Here is an 18,001-nt window from a genome sequence, read left to right on the forward strand (position 1 = left end):
ACGAAGGCTTGACCCCACCTACATGCAACACCGCCTTCCGGTGACCCAGAGCCAGGATTCCCAGCACATGGCCAGCTTCCCATAGCCTCGTTCTAATATTTTTCTATTGAAAAGTAAACTGAAGCAATCAGCTCACACAGATGTCGTTCTGTCATTAGCATCTTGGACAATAAGGACTCCCACCAAGCAATATGAAGTTTCCTCATCCACAGTGTGCTAGAGTCACCTGACCTCTGTGCGGCGCCTCTGCCATTTTCAGGCAGAATTTTTAAAAAAAGAAAAAACCACAACCGAGGGACAGTTCACCTCTTATTTGTTTCTTCAAGTCAGCAATAAGCAGACTCCACTCTAGGACAAGACCTGCTTCTCAGTTTTACTACATTCAAATTGCCCGTAGTTCTCTGGAACATACAGATTATTCAAAATGAGATAGGATGGCAGATGGCTAATCTCTAATGCAAATTTTTTCTTATTAAAGACAAAATTTTTAGAACAGTGGTAAGAAGCTAAATATTATTATTCAAACAGGATGTGAAGTTAGTAGAAAGCAGTAAAAAAGGGAATGCCAGAAAGAGAAGCAATGAATTAAGAGTGACTAATGGTGTTTTCCCTTTAGAATATGCGCAAGAAGTAGCAAAGCCAGTCGTCCTGGAGTTCATCTATAACTTGGGCTTTCCTCCAGTGAATATTAAGAACACATCAAATGAAAGTAAAGCTGCCAACTGTAGTGGCTGTTTCTCCACAGAGCAGATCCTGGGTTAGCAAGTAAGTAACAGGATGGCATAGTTAGATCTAAGTCTTGGAAGGGCGCCCCCTGTCGGCATTGCGGAGAAACTTCTGGAAGGGAGAGACACCCTGCTATTCAGTATTCCAGGAAAGAAAAGTCAGAGGGCAGTGACTGGAAAGTGTATTAAGAGGTAAATTCAAATGTTATTACAACATCTGGGCCAGAGTAGGTTAAAAAAAAATGGAAGTGAAGTTAGGATGGCAAAGTGCTGTTGTGACCGTTTTGTGCTTCCCACTGTTTGGCAAATATGTCATAATTTTCTGAAACACAGATACAGAATATAGCAGTTAGGAGTATTCTACATTACCAGCCAAGAGGAAAGAGAATAACTAATATAATAATAAATAAACAGCATGATTGAGTACCATCACATTCTCTTCACTGTGTGGTTCTCAGCAGCTGTCATCCCCACTAGTCTTCTGTAAAAGGAAATAAGCATCACATTCATTTATCTGGAAACTCCACCCCATATCCACCACACCTGGCATTCTGGAAGGCAGCCACTTCTTCATCCCTTCCACCAGAGGCCCACTGACCTGTAACCACCCAAGCAGAAGCTTTGGGATCCCAATGGACCCTTTCATGACCATATTAAATTATATTTACAATGTTGTGTTCTTCTTCCTTTAATAAAGGAAGCCAGCATTTTATATGTCAGGTCCAACACCTGAATCACCCACTCCCTCTGCTGCTCTGATAGTGACTTCCTCCCACACCGGAGAAAAAAGAAGCAGTCCCCCACCTTTCTGGTCCAGTTTATACTGTGCCACACTGGTAAACCTGGGATTTTCAGTTAAACTCTTCAGTGACAGAGTGGTACTTTAGTACGGACAAAGGCAGAAATTATGCCCTGTCCCATCTAAGTGATGCTTAGATCATTGTAGATAAGTCATGACCAGATGCATTCATTCCCCAGTAGGCCCAAACTCTGGGACCAGTGCCAGGCGCCAGACACAACCTTTCCCCTGCCAGGCTTCCTTTAAGAGTCATCTGCGGTTCTTGTTGCCAGCTGACCTCATACCAGGACACTAGTAATCAGAAACACTTTAGTGACACTGAAACTCGAAGCATTGGGATCTCCTTACTTCTTCCCAGCTTCCTTGGCCCCCATGAAACCCCACTAACTTCTTTCCAAAGAAGACATCAAATATATTAGCCCTGAAGGGAAAACAGCCATGTGCCATCTGCCCAGAGCTCAAGCTCCATTGGTTTCTTATACCATTCCTGCACAAAAATCAACACTTGTTCATCTTTCATCAAAGCAAATGAAATGAGTTGTTACAATGTTTCTCCCTAGAACAAAGAGTGGTGATTTCGATAATATACCTCCCTAGATATGAATATGCATCTTGTAACTTTCAAATAGCAGAATCTCACTTTTATTCTCTCTCTTGCTTTTACACACACACACACATACACACACATGCACACATACACACACTCATGCACACACACCTTAGACTCTTAAAATTATGCTTCAATGAAATACTCTCAAAAGAATACATGGGCAAAGATAAATCTAATTGGAAATATTATTTGAAACACACTAGAGTTCTCTGTGCGTCAGGGACTTGGGAGATGGCTTTAGAGACTTTATCTTCCAAAACACTATCTTGATCTTTCCAAACACAGGGTGGAACTCTCTAGCTATGGATTTGCTACTAGATTGGCTTTAGCTTAAGGTACTAGAGTAATCAGAAACATCACAGTGACAACAGAAGTCACTGCCTCCCAGTCTCCTTCAGCACGGACACAGCTCCTCTCCGGACAGTAGACCTGTAACTGCTGCTGTGTCTGTTGTACACATGCAAACATGGAGAGCAGACACCCAATGTCCACTGTCTTCTTTAATTGCTTCCCATTGTATTTTGTAAGACAAGATCTCTCAGTAGCCTGGATCTCACCACTGAGATGGGCTGGCTGCCCTGTAAGCACCAATGATCCACCTATCTCTGTTTCCCCAATGCCGGTCACGCCCAGCTTTTGCATGGATACTGGGGATCTGAACTGAGATCCTCATGGTTTTACACCAAGCACTTTACTAACTGAGCTGTCTCTCCAGTCCCTGTATTTGATATTTGAGAAAACTTATCCAGAGACCTTTTTTAAAAAAATCTCTTTATCTTTAAAAAGCTGAGTTGGATTGACTTATGCACCACTTAAGAAAATGTATACATGAGCAAATTCTATTTACTTTTAAGTGTGTCCCTCTTGGTGAGGTTTTGTGCATCACCTAGTGGAGACCTGAAGTTGTGAGCTACCACGTGGGTTCTTAGCAATAAACACTCTTAGGCACTGAGCTATCTTTCCAGAGTATTGATAAGTAAATTCTTAAATAAGTTATAGTTCTGAAAGGACAAGCAGAAAAAAATCTAAGAACTTTGTTTTCAATAATTAAGATAAAATATTCCTCAATCAACCATTAAAAATGGTCATAAAATCACTTGGAAAAAATCTAAAAGGTGTTTTCACTCCTACAATATCTTAGCAGTTCTCTAAGATCTTGATATGTACTGATTTATTTAGCCCACATACTCTACATAGTCAGTACTACTCTTCTCACTTTAAGGATAGATAACCTTGCCAATGGCTATAGATGGCAGAAACTAAGTTTGACTCTCAGTGATTTGGTATTAGAGACCACACTTAACCTGCTTTGCTTGATTGCACAGTGTGATGGTTTGAATATGCTTGGCCCAGGGAGTGGCACTATTAGGAGGTGTGGCCTTTTTGGAGTAGGTGTGTCACTGTGGGCAAGGGCTTTATTACTTTTTGTCTTAGCTGTCTGGAGGCCAGTCTTCTCATAGCAGCCTTTAGATGAAGCTGTAGAACTCTCTCCTCTGCTTGTACCATGCCTGTTTGGATGCTGACATGCTTCCGCCTTGATGATAATGGACTGAACCTCTGAACCTGTAAGTCAGACTCAATTAAATGTTGTCCTTATAAGAGTTGCTTTGGTCATAGTGTCTGTTCACAGCGGTAAAACCCTAACTAAGACACACAGCCTCAAAGGTCACCGGCCCACCCCGAAGGTTCCCCCTGCCCTTCTCAACCAACGGTGTCTCTGAAAGCAGAACTTGTATTCCAGGCATGGAAACAGAAAGCCCTGATTTGGAGAAGGTCACTACAGTCTAATTGAGAATTCTGTTTTCACAACATTGATCTAAAGTGTAGTCTAGAAATGAAGACTTAACCAAACAGTCGAAAGTAGCCAACAGCTGATATAGTCTCACTCTAACTACAGGTTAATTCTCCAGGAAACAGAGAAAATATATAGGGGGAAATCTAATTCATATTGCCACAGATTCAAGGAGTCGTGTTCATATTGACATACAACTTTGAGTTCTTGATTTATGCCATTGAATTTCAAGTTTTTTAAATTCATTTATAGATAAGGAAAGAAAAGCAGAAAGGAAAAGAAAGAAAGCTGTTACTATTTTCTCCTCCTCCTCTTCTTCCTCTTCCTCCCCTCTTCCTCCTCCTTTTCCTCCCCCTCTTCTTCCTCCTCCTCCTCCTCCTCCTCCTCTTCTTTCTCCTCCTGCTCCTTCTTTTCCTCCTCTTCTTTCTCTTTCTCCTCCTTCTCTTTCTGTGTCTATTACAGTTTTCTGGCAGCTGATGTAGTTCTCTCTTCCATGAGTGTCAGAGCTCATCTTAGGGATCTAACAAACCAGGAGTAGTCTGTTCACTAGGAAGTTTTGCTTGAAGCCACAAGAGAATGGGTCAGGCAATAGGCCGGAGCTCAAATGCCTTAGGAAGAAGGGCTTCCCTCCAGCTGGAAGCAGTTATCTCAGTGCTCCTCCATCCTGGGAAGCCACAGTCCTGAAATTTGACTGCATTTTTTCCAATGGATACTTGTACCTCCTTTAGTACTCTCCCTTTCCTGGTGGCTTATTTTTCCTTGGAACACATCTAGAGGACTTTGGCCTCAGGTTAGTGTTGCTTTTCTTACTTCATTGTCAGTACTCCTGTGCAGTTTACATTACCAGCCTCCTTTTTGCTGTCTTGCTTCATCTAGTTCTTTGTATCAGTTCCCTCTGTTTCTAGAGTTTCAGTATCTTGACATCTTGGTGGTTTTATCACGCACATATTTTATGAGTCCTCTAGCTCTTGTCAATCTAAGATCATTGATTTTTGTCTTCCGGGTGAGCCCTGACATTCTGGTTGGCTGATGGGGACTTTTCTTGCTTGACAGTGCCTATCTGGCTTACACACACACACACACACACACACACAGACACACACACAGCAGACGAATGGGAATTGAGTATGTATTTGCACAGACACTGAGTTAGTCCTCCAGCTTATTTATTCTCCTTGAAGTTATTTAAGCTAGTCATTTGCTGAGATAGTTTTAATCTCTTGCTTCAAGCCACAGTATTATTAGTCTGCTCTGAAAATGTTACATTGACCTTTTCCCGTATAACTTAAATCCTGTTTGCTCTTCTAAATAATCAATTAACATTAGATTTTTCTGGTAAAAGTTAAACTAATGGCAGCAATTCAATATCTCCCCTCATCCCAGAGATGGTCACTGCCATCGACTCCCACTCCTTCCATTTTACTATGCTTAGTAAAATTATATTAAAACACAAATGACATCATAATATTAATTTTCTCTGTTAACAAAGGGTGGGCTGGGGATATAGCTCACTGAGAGAGAACTTATCTAGCCTGCACAAGGTCTTGGATTGATCTCTGGCACCACATACTCAAAATAATAATATAATACTAAATAATGAAAAAGTATTAGAGATTTACCTTTGATTATAAAGTATACCTCACCCTATTCATTGCTACATAGTAAAGATTATAATTTATATGTATTTTTTGCAGTTGTGACATTGTTCAAGCAATCTCCATGTGCATCTCTATGGGTGAGTGTTTAGTTAAGAACTAGCTGGTTATAGAGGTATGTAAAATGAGAATTCTCACAAAGTATATTTACATCTCCATCAAATCTCTGTACCGTGGAACAAGAAGTGATTATAGTGTTATGGTTGTAAATTCTCCCAAGAGGACATGTGATTATAAAAAAAACTATGTATTAAATATGCAAAATAGTACATATGTCTGAGGGGCTTTTTGTAATATTATACTTAAAGACAGAATGATATTTATCTCTGGGGAGAGAATTGAATAAAGGAAGAGTACCTAGGAAATGATAGTTATGTTTGATTTCTTGATGGGATTAGTAGGCTCATGGGTTCTTATAACATCTTGTGGTCAAAATAAAAATGAAATGCAAGCAGGTAAAAGATGAGATTTGATCTTCTTAGTTCCAAGTTTGGAAGCCAGAGATACCTATTTTATGGCCAAAGAAAAATACACCTTCAAAAGTAAAGAAGTCTATAATGTGAAGACAGAGTTATCAGCCTGGGAAGTCCAGTGATAATGAAGTACTCTGGAGAGAAAAAAAAAACTAGACCCAAAATCCTTTACAGACACTTTCCATAAATCATGGAAAAAGTCAGGAACTGGTTCCTACATCCCAGGCAATGATACTTTCCAGGAACATTAAGTGTCTGGAACATTATATTTACACGTGTCTATTGGTCTATGTGTACTTGAATTTTATATGGAATTAATAAGGCCATTAACATCACAGCTTATTGTATCTAACTTGCTAAAATTTAGAGGAAAATTTAAATTTAAAATTTTAGCTTTTGGCTCGTCAAAGGATTCTGAGGAAGTGAGTGTTCCTTCAGCATCACACCCTTCAAGTAAATAGATACAGGATGGTGCTGGCTATATTTTCCTTCCTCTCTTTTTCTTAGAAGAACCACTCAGTGGAGCTTAACCTGTCAGTTTAAAACAGAAGCCAACTGGAACAGTAGTAACACAAATTTCCAGAAGCGCAAGGGTTCTCGCCAGACAGAAAAGGCTGACCTCATTCCTGGATCCTGCTCTAACATAAATTTCTTAGTCATAGGACATTTCAGAGAATTTTACCTAAAACACAGGAAAATCACATTCCGCCCACACTTGGTCTTGACAGAGACCCATGTTGTCACATAGATGTATTTTGTATAACACCCACTGGAAATAATAATCTCCAAATGAAAATCTGGGACTTGCTGAACTTTATCAAAAATGAAAATGCAGGCACAGCTGGAATCCGGCTGGATTCGATGGTAAGAAACAGACTCAGAAAACAACTGAGGAGGCTCAGAAGAGACCTGGCATCTCATGGGGCTGACCTCGCAGAAACAGCAAACCACCAGACCAGAAGACGTGTATATTCATGCTTGAGTATGCAATTGAATTTTATACGGACTTAATAAGCCATTAACATCACAACCTATTGTATCTAACGTGCTAAAATTGAGAGGACAGATGTCTCAAACAAGAATGGCTAATTTAGCTTTCATTTTGTAGGACTTTGGGTCATCAAAGAATTTAGAGTAAGTGAATATATTAAGAGTGTAGTTTTAAGATTAAAATGCAAGTCCACAAATACGCAGCTAAGAACACAAGATTCTAAGATAAGCTAAAACCAAAAAATTAGTAATATTTGACTCAGTTAGCTACTCCTTCTGACAGGAGATTAAAGTTGCCTGGAGATTTCCATGACCTGCGACTTGCTTAATTCATTTAGACGTTACCAGCAGAGCAAGCTAGGACAACACAGATCCATCTCAACAGGCTCACTCCTGACTGCTCTAATAAGGAGGAAAAAAAATCATTGAATTGCTGATTTTGATTTTTTTTTAATGAACTCAAGCATTCAAGTATTTGGCTTCATTTATCAAATAAATTTAAAACTCTTTACCACACCATCTTCTTGCCCATAGTAATGGAAAATAACTCATAGAATTAACTCCAGATATCTTTTAATTTGAAATATATTTTGTATGGTTTTTTTATTTGAATTCTAAAAATTACTTTAGTTATTTACCTTAACTAAATAACTTGTTTAATAGTTGTTGCCCCCTCTTAGTTCCCCTCCCCCAGTTCCTTATCTCATTCTGCCTTTCCCTTGCCTCCAAGAGGGTGCTCCTCCCAACCAGGAATCCCCCTTTCCCTGGGGCCTCAGGTCTCTCAGAATTAGGCTCATCTCCCACTGAGGCTCGACCAGTATGTCTTCTTATATATATTTGTCGGGGGCCTCAGACCAACCTGTGCATGCTGCCTGGTTAGTGGCTCAGTCTCTGGGAGCTCCCTGGGGTCCAGGTTAATTGAGACTTGCTGGTCTTCCTTTGGAGTCACCTTCCCCTTCAGTTTCTTCAGTCCTTCCCACCCCCTACCCCACACACCCAGAGTCCTCCATAGGGGTCTCTAACTTCAGTCCAATGGTTGGGTGTAAGTATCTGCAGTCAGCTGCTGATAGGACAGCCATGCTAGGCTCCTGTCTGTAAACACATAATAGCATAAGTAATAGTGTCAGGCCTTGGTACCTCTCACCCCTATGAGATGGTTCTCAAGTTGGGCTGGTCAATGGATAGCCTTTCCTTCAGTCTCTTCTCCATTTTTGTCCCTACAGTTCTTTTAGACAGGAATAATTCTGGGTCAGAAATTTTGACTGTGGGTTAGTAACCTTGTCCCTTCACTTGTGGCCCTGTCTATCTACTGGAGGTGGATTCTTTCAGTTCATTCTCCCCACTGTTAGGCATAAGGTCACCCACCCCATTGAGTCCTGTAAGTCTCTCACCTCCCAGGTCTCTGTGACTCTCTAGAGGGCCCCCCCACCTCCCACCCCCAGAGGCTACATATTTCCATTCATTCTCCTGGCCCTCTGGGCTTCTGTCCTGTTCTCCCACCATACCTGATCCTGTTCCCCTTTTCCCCTTCACCTCCCCTCTTCTACCAAGGTCCTCCATCTCTCTGCCTCCCATGATTATTCTGTTCCCCCTTAATCTAAGTGGGATTGAAGCATCTTCATTTGGGCCTTCCTGCTTGTTAAACTTCCTACAGGTCTGTAGGTTTTATCCTGGATGTTCTCTAGATTTTGTCTAATATTCACTTATAAGTGAGTACATACCATACATGTCCTTTTGGGTCTGGGTTACCTCATTCAGAATGATATTTTCTAGTATAATCTATTTGCCTACAAAATTGATGATGTCCTCATTTTCAATTTCTGAATAATATTCCACTATGTAAATGAACCACATTTTCTGTATTCATTCTACGGGTGAGGGACATCTGAGTTGTTTCTTGCTTCTGGCTATTTCAAATAAGGCTGTTATGAACATAGTGGAGCACATGTCTTTGTGGTATGATGGAGCATATTTTGGGTATACACTCAGGAGTGGTATAGCTGGGTCTTCAGGTAGAAGTATTTCCAATTATCTGAGGAACCACCAGATTGATTTAGAGTGGTTGTTTGCAATCCCACCAGCAGTGGAGGAGTATTCCCCTTTCTCCACATCCTTGCCAGCATATACTGTCACTTGAGTTTTCATCTTAGCCATTCTGATTTGTGTAGGGTGGAATCTCAGGATTATTTTGATTTGCATTTCCCTGGAGACTAAGGATGTTGAACATTTCTTTAAGTGCTTCTCAGCCATTCAAGATTCCTCTGTGTGAATTCTCTGTTTAACTCTGTACCCCATTTTTAAAACTGGGTTATTTGGTTTTTTGGAGGTTAATTTCTTGAGTTCCTTATATATTTTGGACATTAGCCCTCTATCAGATGTGGGGTTAGTGAAGATTTTTTCCCAATCTATAGGCTGTCATTTTGTCCTATTGATAGTGTCCTTTGCCTTACAGAAGCTTTTCAGTTTCATGAGGTCCCATTTATCTATTGTTGATCTTAGGGCCTGAGCTACTGGTGTCCTGTTCAGGACACTTTACCCTGTGTCAATGAGTTTGAAGCTCTTTCCCACTTTTTCCTCTATTAGATTCAGAGTATCTGGTTTTATGTTAAGGTCCTTGATCCACTCGAACTTAAAGTTTGTGCAAGGTGATAAATATGGATCTATTTTCATTCTTCTACATGCAGACCACCAGTTAGATCAACACCATTTATTGAAGATGCTTTCTTTTTTCCACTATATGTTTTTTGCTTCTTTGTGAAATATCAAATGTCCATAGGTGTGTGGGTTTATTCCTGGGTCTTGGATTCTATTTCATTGATTGACCTGTATGTCTCTGTACCAATACCATTCGGTCTTTATCACTATTGCTTTGTAGTACAGCTTGAGGTCAGAGATGACCATTCCCCCAGAAGAGCTTTTATTGTTAAGAATAGTTTTGGCTATCCTGGATTTTTTGTTTTTCTATATGAAGTTGAGAATTTCTTTTTCCATGTCTGTGAAGAACTGTGTTGGAATTTTGATGGAGATTGCATTGAACCTGTAGATTGCTTTTGGTAAGATGGTCATTTTCACTATGTCAATCCTTCCTTTGTGAGCATAGGAGATCTTTCAATCTTCTGAGGTCTTCTTCAATTTCATTCTTCAGGGATTTGAAGTTTTTGTCATATAGATCTTTTACTTGGATGGATTTTTGTGTACTATTTGTGACAATTGTGAAGAGTGTTATTTCCCTATTTCTTTCTCAGCCGGTTTATCATTTGTGTAAAGGAAGGCTACTGATTTGTTTAAGGTAATTTTATATCCCTCCATTTTGCTGAAGTTGTTTATCAGCTGTAGGAGTTCTCTGGTGGAATGTTGGGGGTCACTTATGCATACTATCATATCATCCACAAATAGCGATACTTTGACTTCTTCCTTTCCAATTTCTATCCCCTTGATGTTCTTTTGTTGTCTAATTTCTCTAGCTTGAACTTCAAGTACTATATTGGATAGGGACAAAGTGGGCAGCCTTGTCTTGTCCCTGGTCTTAGTGTGATTCCTTGTAGTTTCTCTTCATTTAATTTGATGTTGGCTGTTGGTTTCCTACACATTGCTTTTATTTTATTTAGGTATGTAACATGAATTCCTCATTGCTCCAGTACTTTTAACATGAAGGACTGTTGGATTTTGTCAAAGGCTTTTTCAGCATTTAATGAGATGACCATGTGACTTTCTTCCTTGAGTTTGTTTATATAGTGTATTAAGTTGATGGATTTTTGTATACTGAACCATCCTTGAATCCCTGGGATGAAGCCTATTGGATCATAGTGAATGATGGTTGCTATGTGTTCTTGGATTCGGTTTGTGAGAATTTTATCAAGTATTTTTGCATCAATATTCATAAGTGAAATTAGTCTGGAATTCTCCTTTTTCCTTGGGTCTTTGTGTGCCTTAGGAATCAGAGTAAGTAAAGCTTCATAAAATGAATTGGGTAGTATTCCTTCTGTTTCTATTTTGTGGAATAGTTTGAGGAGTATTGGTATTAGCTCTTATCTGAAGGTCTGGTACAATTCTTCACTAGAACCATATGGCCCTGGGCTTTATTTGGTATGGAGGTTTTTAATGACTACTTCTATTTCCTTGGGGCTTGTGGGCCTGTTTAGATAGTTTACCTGGTCTTGATTTAACTTTGGTACATGGTATCTATCTAGAAAATTATCCATGTCATCTAGATTTTCCAGTTTTGTTGAGTATAGGCTTTTGTAGTAAGTTTTGATGATTTTTTTAAAATTTCCCCAGTTTCTGTTATGTCTCACTTTTCATTTCTGATTTTATTAATTTTAATACTGTCTTTAACATTTAACTTAATATTAACTTCTTCCTAACTTTAATATTAAAGTTAAATATTAAAGTTAATATTTAACTTTAGTTAGTTTGGCTTAGGGTTTATCAATCTTGTTTATTTTCTCAAAGAACCGGCTCTTGGTTTAATTGATTCTTTGTATCCTTCTATTTGTTTCTAATTGGTTGATTTCTGTCCTGAGTTTGACTATTTCCTGCCTTCTACTACTCATGCTTCTTTCTGTTCTAGAGTTTTCAGGTATGCTGTTAATATACTAGTATGGGATCTCCCCAATTTCTTTATGAAGGCACTTATTACTATGAATTTTCCTACTAACACTGCTTTCATTGTGACCCATATATGTTTGAGTATGCTGTATCTTCATTTTCATTGAATTCTATAAAGTCCTTGATTTTTTTCCTTGACCAAGTTATCTTTAAATAGAGAGTTGTTCAGTTTCTATGAGTATGTGGACTTTCTTTTGTTTTTGTTGTTGTTGAAGTTCAGCCTTATCTCATGGTAATCTGATAGGATGTATGGGATTATTTCAATATTCTTGTATCTGCTGACACTTGTTTTGTGTCCAGTTATATGTGGTCAATTTTGGAGAAGGGAAGGTTACATGAGGAGGTGCTGAGAAGGTATATTCTCTTGTTTTAGGGTGGAATGTTCTGTAAATATCTGTCAAATACGTTTGGTTCCTAACTCCTGTAAGTTTCACCATATCTCTGTTTAGTTTCTGCTTCAATGACCTGTTCATTGTTGAGAGTGGAGTGTTGAAGTCTCCCACTTTTAATGTGTGAGTTTCAATGTATATTTTGAGCTTTAGTAAAGTTTATATTATGAATACGAGTGTCCTTGATTTGGGGCATAGATGTTCAGAATTGAGACATCCTCTTGGTGGATTGTTTTCCTTTGATAAATATGAAGTGTCCTTCCCCATTTTGTTTGATAAGTTTTGGTTGAAAGTCTATTTTTTGGATATTAGACTGGCTACTCCAGCTTGTTCCTTGGGACTAATTGCTTGGAAAACTTTTTTTCCAGCACTTTACTCTGAGGTAGTATCTGTTTTGTCATTGAGGTGTGTTTCTTGTATTTGGTAAAATGCTGGCTCCTGATTATGTATCCAGTCTGTTAGTCTGTGTCTTTTTATTGGGGATTTGAGTTCATTGATGTTGAGAGATATTAAAGACAGATGATTTAGTTCCTGTTATTTTTGTTGTTGGAGGTAGTATTATGTGTGTGTGATTCTATTCTTTTGGGTTTGTTGTGAGATATTTAATTTTCTTGTGTTTTCTTGGGTGTAGTTACCCTCCTTGTGTTGGAGTTTTCTTTCCAGTATCTTTTGTAGGGCTGGATTAGTAGAAAGATATTGTTTAAATTTGGTTTCGTCATGGAATATCTTGGTTCCTCCATCTATGGTGATTGAGAGTTTTGCTGGACAAAGAACCTAGGCTGGCATTTGTGTAATCTTAGGGTCTGGCTGACATCTGTCCAGGATCTTCTGGCTTTTAGAGTCTCTGTTGAAAAGTCTAGTATAATTCTACTAGGTCTGCCTTTATATGTTACTTGGCCTTTTTCCATTATAGCTTTTAATATTCTTTCTTTGTTCTGTTCATTTAATGTTTTGATTATTATGTGATAGGAAGATTTTTTTTTCTGTTCCAATCAATTTGGTGTTTTGTAGGCTTCTTGTACATTTATGGCCATTTCTTTCTTTATATTAGGGAAGTTTTCTTCTATGATTTTGTTGAAGATGTTTTCTGGCCCTTAGAACTGGGAATCTTGACTCTCTTTTATTCCTATTATCCTTAGATTTTATCTTTTTATTGTGTCCTAAACTTCCTGAATTATTTGGGCTAAGAGCTTTTTACACTTTGTATTTTCTTTGACCAATGTGTTGATATCTTCTATGGTTTCTTTAACCCCTGAGAGTCTCTCTTATATCTCTTGTATTATGTTGGTGATGCTTGCATCTATAGCTCCTGATCTCTTTCCTAAGTTGCCCATCTCCAGAGTTGCCTCCATTTGTGTTTTATTTCCATTTTTAGGTCTTGGACTGCTCTTTTCAATTCCTTCATTTCCATGATTGTATCTTTTGTGTATTTCCTTAAGGGGTTTATTTGTTTCCTCTATAAGGGCTTCTACCTGTTTGCTTGTGTTTTCCTGTATTTATTTAAAGGAGTTATTTATGCCCTCCCTAAGGTCCTCTATAATCTTCATGAGATAGGATTTTAGATCAGAATCTTGCTTTTCTTGTATGTTAAGGTATCCAGGGCTTGCTGTGGTGGGAGAACTGGGTGCTGATGGTGCCAACTTGCATTGGCTTCTGTTGCTTATATTCTTATTCTTGCCTCTTGCCATCTTGTTATCTCTGGTGTTAACTGGCCTGGATGTCTCTGACTGGAGCTGGCATCCTTGGAGGCAGGAAGAGCTATGTGTCATGGGTTAGAGCCAGCTTTCTGCGAGGCAGGCCACTCTATCTCTGGTTGACAGGGGTGCCTCCTGAGTTCCTATGTTCCTCCTATGTTCCTGGTTAGGGCAGACCTCCTATGTTCCTGGTTAGGCAGGCTTTGGGTTACAGGGGAAGGATCTGCTCCAGTTACAGATGGAGATACAGACCAGAGGGACTCTGGTTATTGCATACTTCTCTGGTTATGGCAAACATCCAAAGTGGCCTGCCAGTGAGGCCCAGGTGGAGGAACAAACTGAAAGACAGATGGAGCTGTGGGGAGGGGGTTAGGTTCCAAGTCAGTTGGGCTCTTTGGGTGTCCCAGATGGGATTGATATTTGGGTGGGGGTCTCCCCTGTGCCCCTGGTTAAAGCAGACCTCCTGGGAGACAAGCAGGCTATGTGGTGTGGGAGGGTAATGGGCCTTCTGATTAATCCTGGCCTTAACTTGGATTTTAAATTAAAACCTAAGCACACAGGTCCATATGGATAAATGAATCTTCTGATGTTAAACATAGCTTAGGTTAACATATTTCTCAAGAAGCAGCCGCTGAAACAGAGAGGAGTCAGCCTCTGTCAGAGAGGGCCATATGTAGAGATAAAACATCAAATTCCTATCCACAGACATGTTTTATTCAGCCTCCACACTGTAGTCTAACACATCTGATGAATAAGCACAAAGAATGGTGTGTATATATACATATATATACACACATTTGTATATATATGTGTGTGTGTATGTGTATTTAGTATACAAAGTAATGGATCTCTCTCTCTCTCTCTCTCTCTCTCTCTCTCTCTCTCTCTGTGTGTGTGTGTGTGTGTGTGTGTGTGTGTGTGTGTGTGTGTATATATATATATATATATATATATGTATGTATATATCCATTACTTTGTATACTACCTTAATATGTTTTAATCAACTAAAAAATCCAGTGATGTGATTTTAGTATTGGGGAAGTCAAAAGGGGGGACAGGTTAGGAGTTCAAGTTTGTGTTCACCCACAGATAGATTTCAAAGCTAAGGGTAGCCTGGATATTCAAAATCAATCAATCAATCAATCAATCAATCAATCAATCAATCAATCAAGAGATTCCACAGAGTTGGAGTGCTCTTGAAAAATTTATAAGAATGACTGATAGGAAGGCTTCTTTCTTCCTTCCTTCCTTCCTTCCTTCCTTCCTTCCTTCTGTTTAAAGATTTATTTATTATATATACACCATTGTGCCTGCATGTACACCTGCAGGCCAGAAGAGGGCACCAGATCTTATTATAGATGGTTATACACCACCATGTGGTTGCTGGGAATTGAACTCAGGACCTCTGGAAGAGCAGACAGTGTTCTAAACCTCTGAGCCATCTCTCCAGTCCAGAAAGTTCATTTCTAACCCCTAGGAAAGAGGTTTTCAACCTACAGGTCCTGACCCTGTTAGGGTCAAATGACCTTTTTCACAGGAGTCCCCTGAGAAATCTATATTTACATTTCAATTTAACATAGCTATTTACATTATGATTTATAACAGTACCAAAATTACAGTTATAAAGTAGCAAGAAAAATAATATTATGGTTGGGGGTCACCACAATGTGAGGAACTGTATAAAAGGGTCACAGCATTAGGAAGGTCGAGAACCTCTGCTCTAGGAGATGCATAGCACTCACCTCCTTTTAATGCTTACAGTGATGCTGGTGGTGTTTCCATACTGGCCTTGTTTGCATTCCCTGCCTGCCACTTTTCAACACAGGCTTGGGGCTTCTGATGCAGAGGACACTTACTTGTGTGTACACACAACTTAGAGTGAAAATACCTGTATATTCATGCCTCCGTTGTCACTAAAATAATCTTCACTTGTATTATTAGCTGATGACAGGCTACTAGCCAATGTGTGTCTCATTATGTGACAGCTGAATACAGCTGCATCAATGCATGGCAAGCCTGCCTAATCTTGGTCTCTGGATGAGGGAGAAAAGAAAGTATTGTCACTAAAGCTGCCTCTTGGATTTAGAGTTTCAGATATCATCTCAATTAAACCTAACAATAAGGCCAGAAATTAGGGACTTATAGGAAAAGAAGGCAAAAGTTGAGAAAAACAAACAAACAAACAAACGAACAAACAATTTAGTTGATGCTAGGCAGCTACACATAACAGGCCCACCATACAGAGATCAGTATTAGTGACTTAAACATCCATGTGCTATCAATTTCTCATTTCCTAGGAGAAATACGCTCTCTACAAAATGAAAAGAATGTTATTAGTCATTAGCCTCTCAGAGGTATGCACTAAATTAATGATCCATTTTTATAATATTTGCAATTCTAGGGGGGAACAGTGGCCCACATCACAATATTTCAAGCTTTAAAATACAGATAACTTTTAAGTAGAACCTTGTTATTATTTTCTCAGCAAGTAGTATTGTTTCTTGTTCAGCAGCAGACATATCAGAGACTCAAATTAATGTGACCCAACCACAGACATAGTTTTCTCTTCATATAATTGTCTGGAAATAAATATTCCTGAGCTGTTATGGTGGCTTAGTGTGGGCAGGTCCCAGGCTCTTATCAAACTCCACCACCCTATCATGACAGCTCTATCCATCGTACAAGACAGCCTCCCCGCAATGTCTATATACCAGGCACAAGATGGAGGTAGGGAAAGAGGCTTCCTTTTCAAGAATATAATCTCACACATTATTTTCACTTGCATCTCACTAACAAGCTTATTAAAACATGGAGAATGACTCTATTAGCTAAGGTGGCATGTGAAAAATTAAAGTTGTATCATAGAAGAAGGAGGAAGAACCAAAAGTATGAGGGAACTAACCATTAGATGCATTCTATAACCCTAACAAAGATGGGACCACCAATTCATCAATGTGAATGCATATTTTCTTATCTTATGATTACTGTTTGCCATGCCTTCCAGTTTCATTAGATTGCCAAGGTCCAGAGACTTTTTAAAAGATCATTGATTCTTATACTTGCCCCAGAGATAAAGCTTCTAGTATGTAGAAGAGTTCCTCAAAGCTATCGCTCCACAAATAGTGTTCTTGCAATGTGTATCTAAGTAGTAAATAGCTAAGTGTTAATTCTAAGAATCTGAGACTTGGATGTTGCCTGCACACAATTAGGAATTTCATGAGAACATAACCGATCTCAGAATCTCCCTGAAAAGTAACCGTTTACATTGAAAAAACAAATCTTTGAGCAATGTCTGCCGCACAGTTGGGAGATTTGATACTCTTAGATTTGATACTCTGGAAAATTCTCTTTATGATGAAATGTCAATAAAAGCGACAAATGATAAAAAGCGATGGATGAGTGTTCCTGTGAAATTTAAATCTTCCCATTTAGTCACAAATATATTATTGCTTGCATTTGAAGTGTCACCCAGTGTCTAGGATTCAAAAAAATAAATGGTTCATTCAATTTAGAAAGTATCACTGCAAACAGCTTGTGTCAAACACTGTAACAAATGATAGGGCTATGTCAGTGAGCAGAGAGAGTGTTTTATAGCCTCATGCAGTTTACAGCTTGCAGAATTTTGAGTCTCCACCGTAAAGCATGGCACCCATGATCTTACCTTAAAGTGTCTCAAAACAAGTTGGATGAGTTGCCAATCTTCTCTTTCTTCTCTCCTCAGAAGATGGCTCCAACAAACCTACATGATATTGATATGTTCATTCGAATTACTTTATCTAAAAATGCCAAAATTGATAAGTAAGCTAAAACATTTTTAGTTTATTTTAAATTTTATGCAAACAAATATTGTTATCATTACAACATAAGTAGTTTTCATACTAAAAATTATCTGTTTGTCTACAACTGAAATTCAAATAGATATTGTAGATGTTGTTGTTTTTGAGTTAAGAAGTCAACTGCAGGGGCTAGAAAGATGGCTCAGTGGTTAAAAGCACTGATTGCTCTTCCAGAGGTCATGAGTTCAATTCCCAGCAACCACATGATGGCTCACAACCATCTGTAATAGGATCCAATGTCCTCTTCTGGTGTCTGAAGACAGTTACAGTGTACTCATCATACACATAAAATAAATAAATAAAATCTTAAAAAAAAGAATGTCAACTGCAATATCTATGTGAGTGTACATATACATATGTTTCTAGGTAATATAAGTCATGTTTTAAGTAAGCTTACTTCTTAAAAAAACTATGGTGATCAGTAAATAAA

The 18,001-nt window shown here is 38.8% G+C and overlaps 1 long non-coding RNA gene across 1 annotated transcript in view; it reads right to left on the bottom strand.

Annotated features, from left to right (window-relative positions):
• LOC114611458 overlaps window positions 1-17,476 on the bottom strand; it is a 73,280-nt gene extending 55,804 nt beyond the window's left edge. Inside the window, exon 1 of the long non-coding RNA XR_003709835.1 lies at window positions 17,397-17,476. This is a non-coding gene — a long non-coding RNA (uncharacterized LOC114611458). The remainder of the gene's footprint in view (window positions 1-17,396) is intronic.
• Between the last annotated feature and the right edge of the window lie 525 nt (window positions 17,477-18,001).

Source organism: Grammomys surdaster, unplaced genomic scaffold, assembly GCF_004785775.1.
Source record: "Grammomys surdaster isolate TR1022 unplaced genomic scaffold, NIH_TR_1.0 126113, whole genome shotgun sequence".
NCBI classification, from domain to species: domain Eukaryota; kingdom Metazoa; phylum Chordata; class Mammalia; order Rodentia; family Muridae; genus Grammomys; species Grammomys surdaster.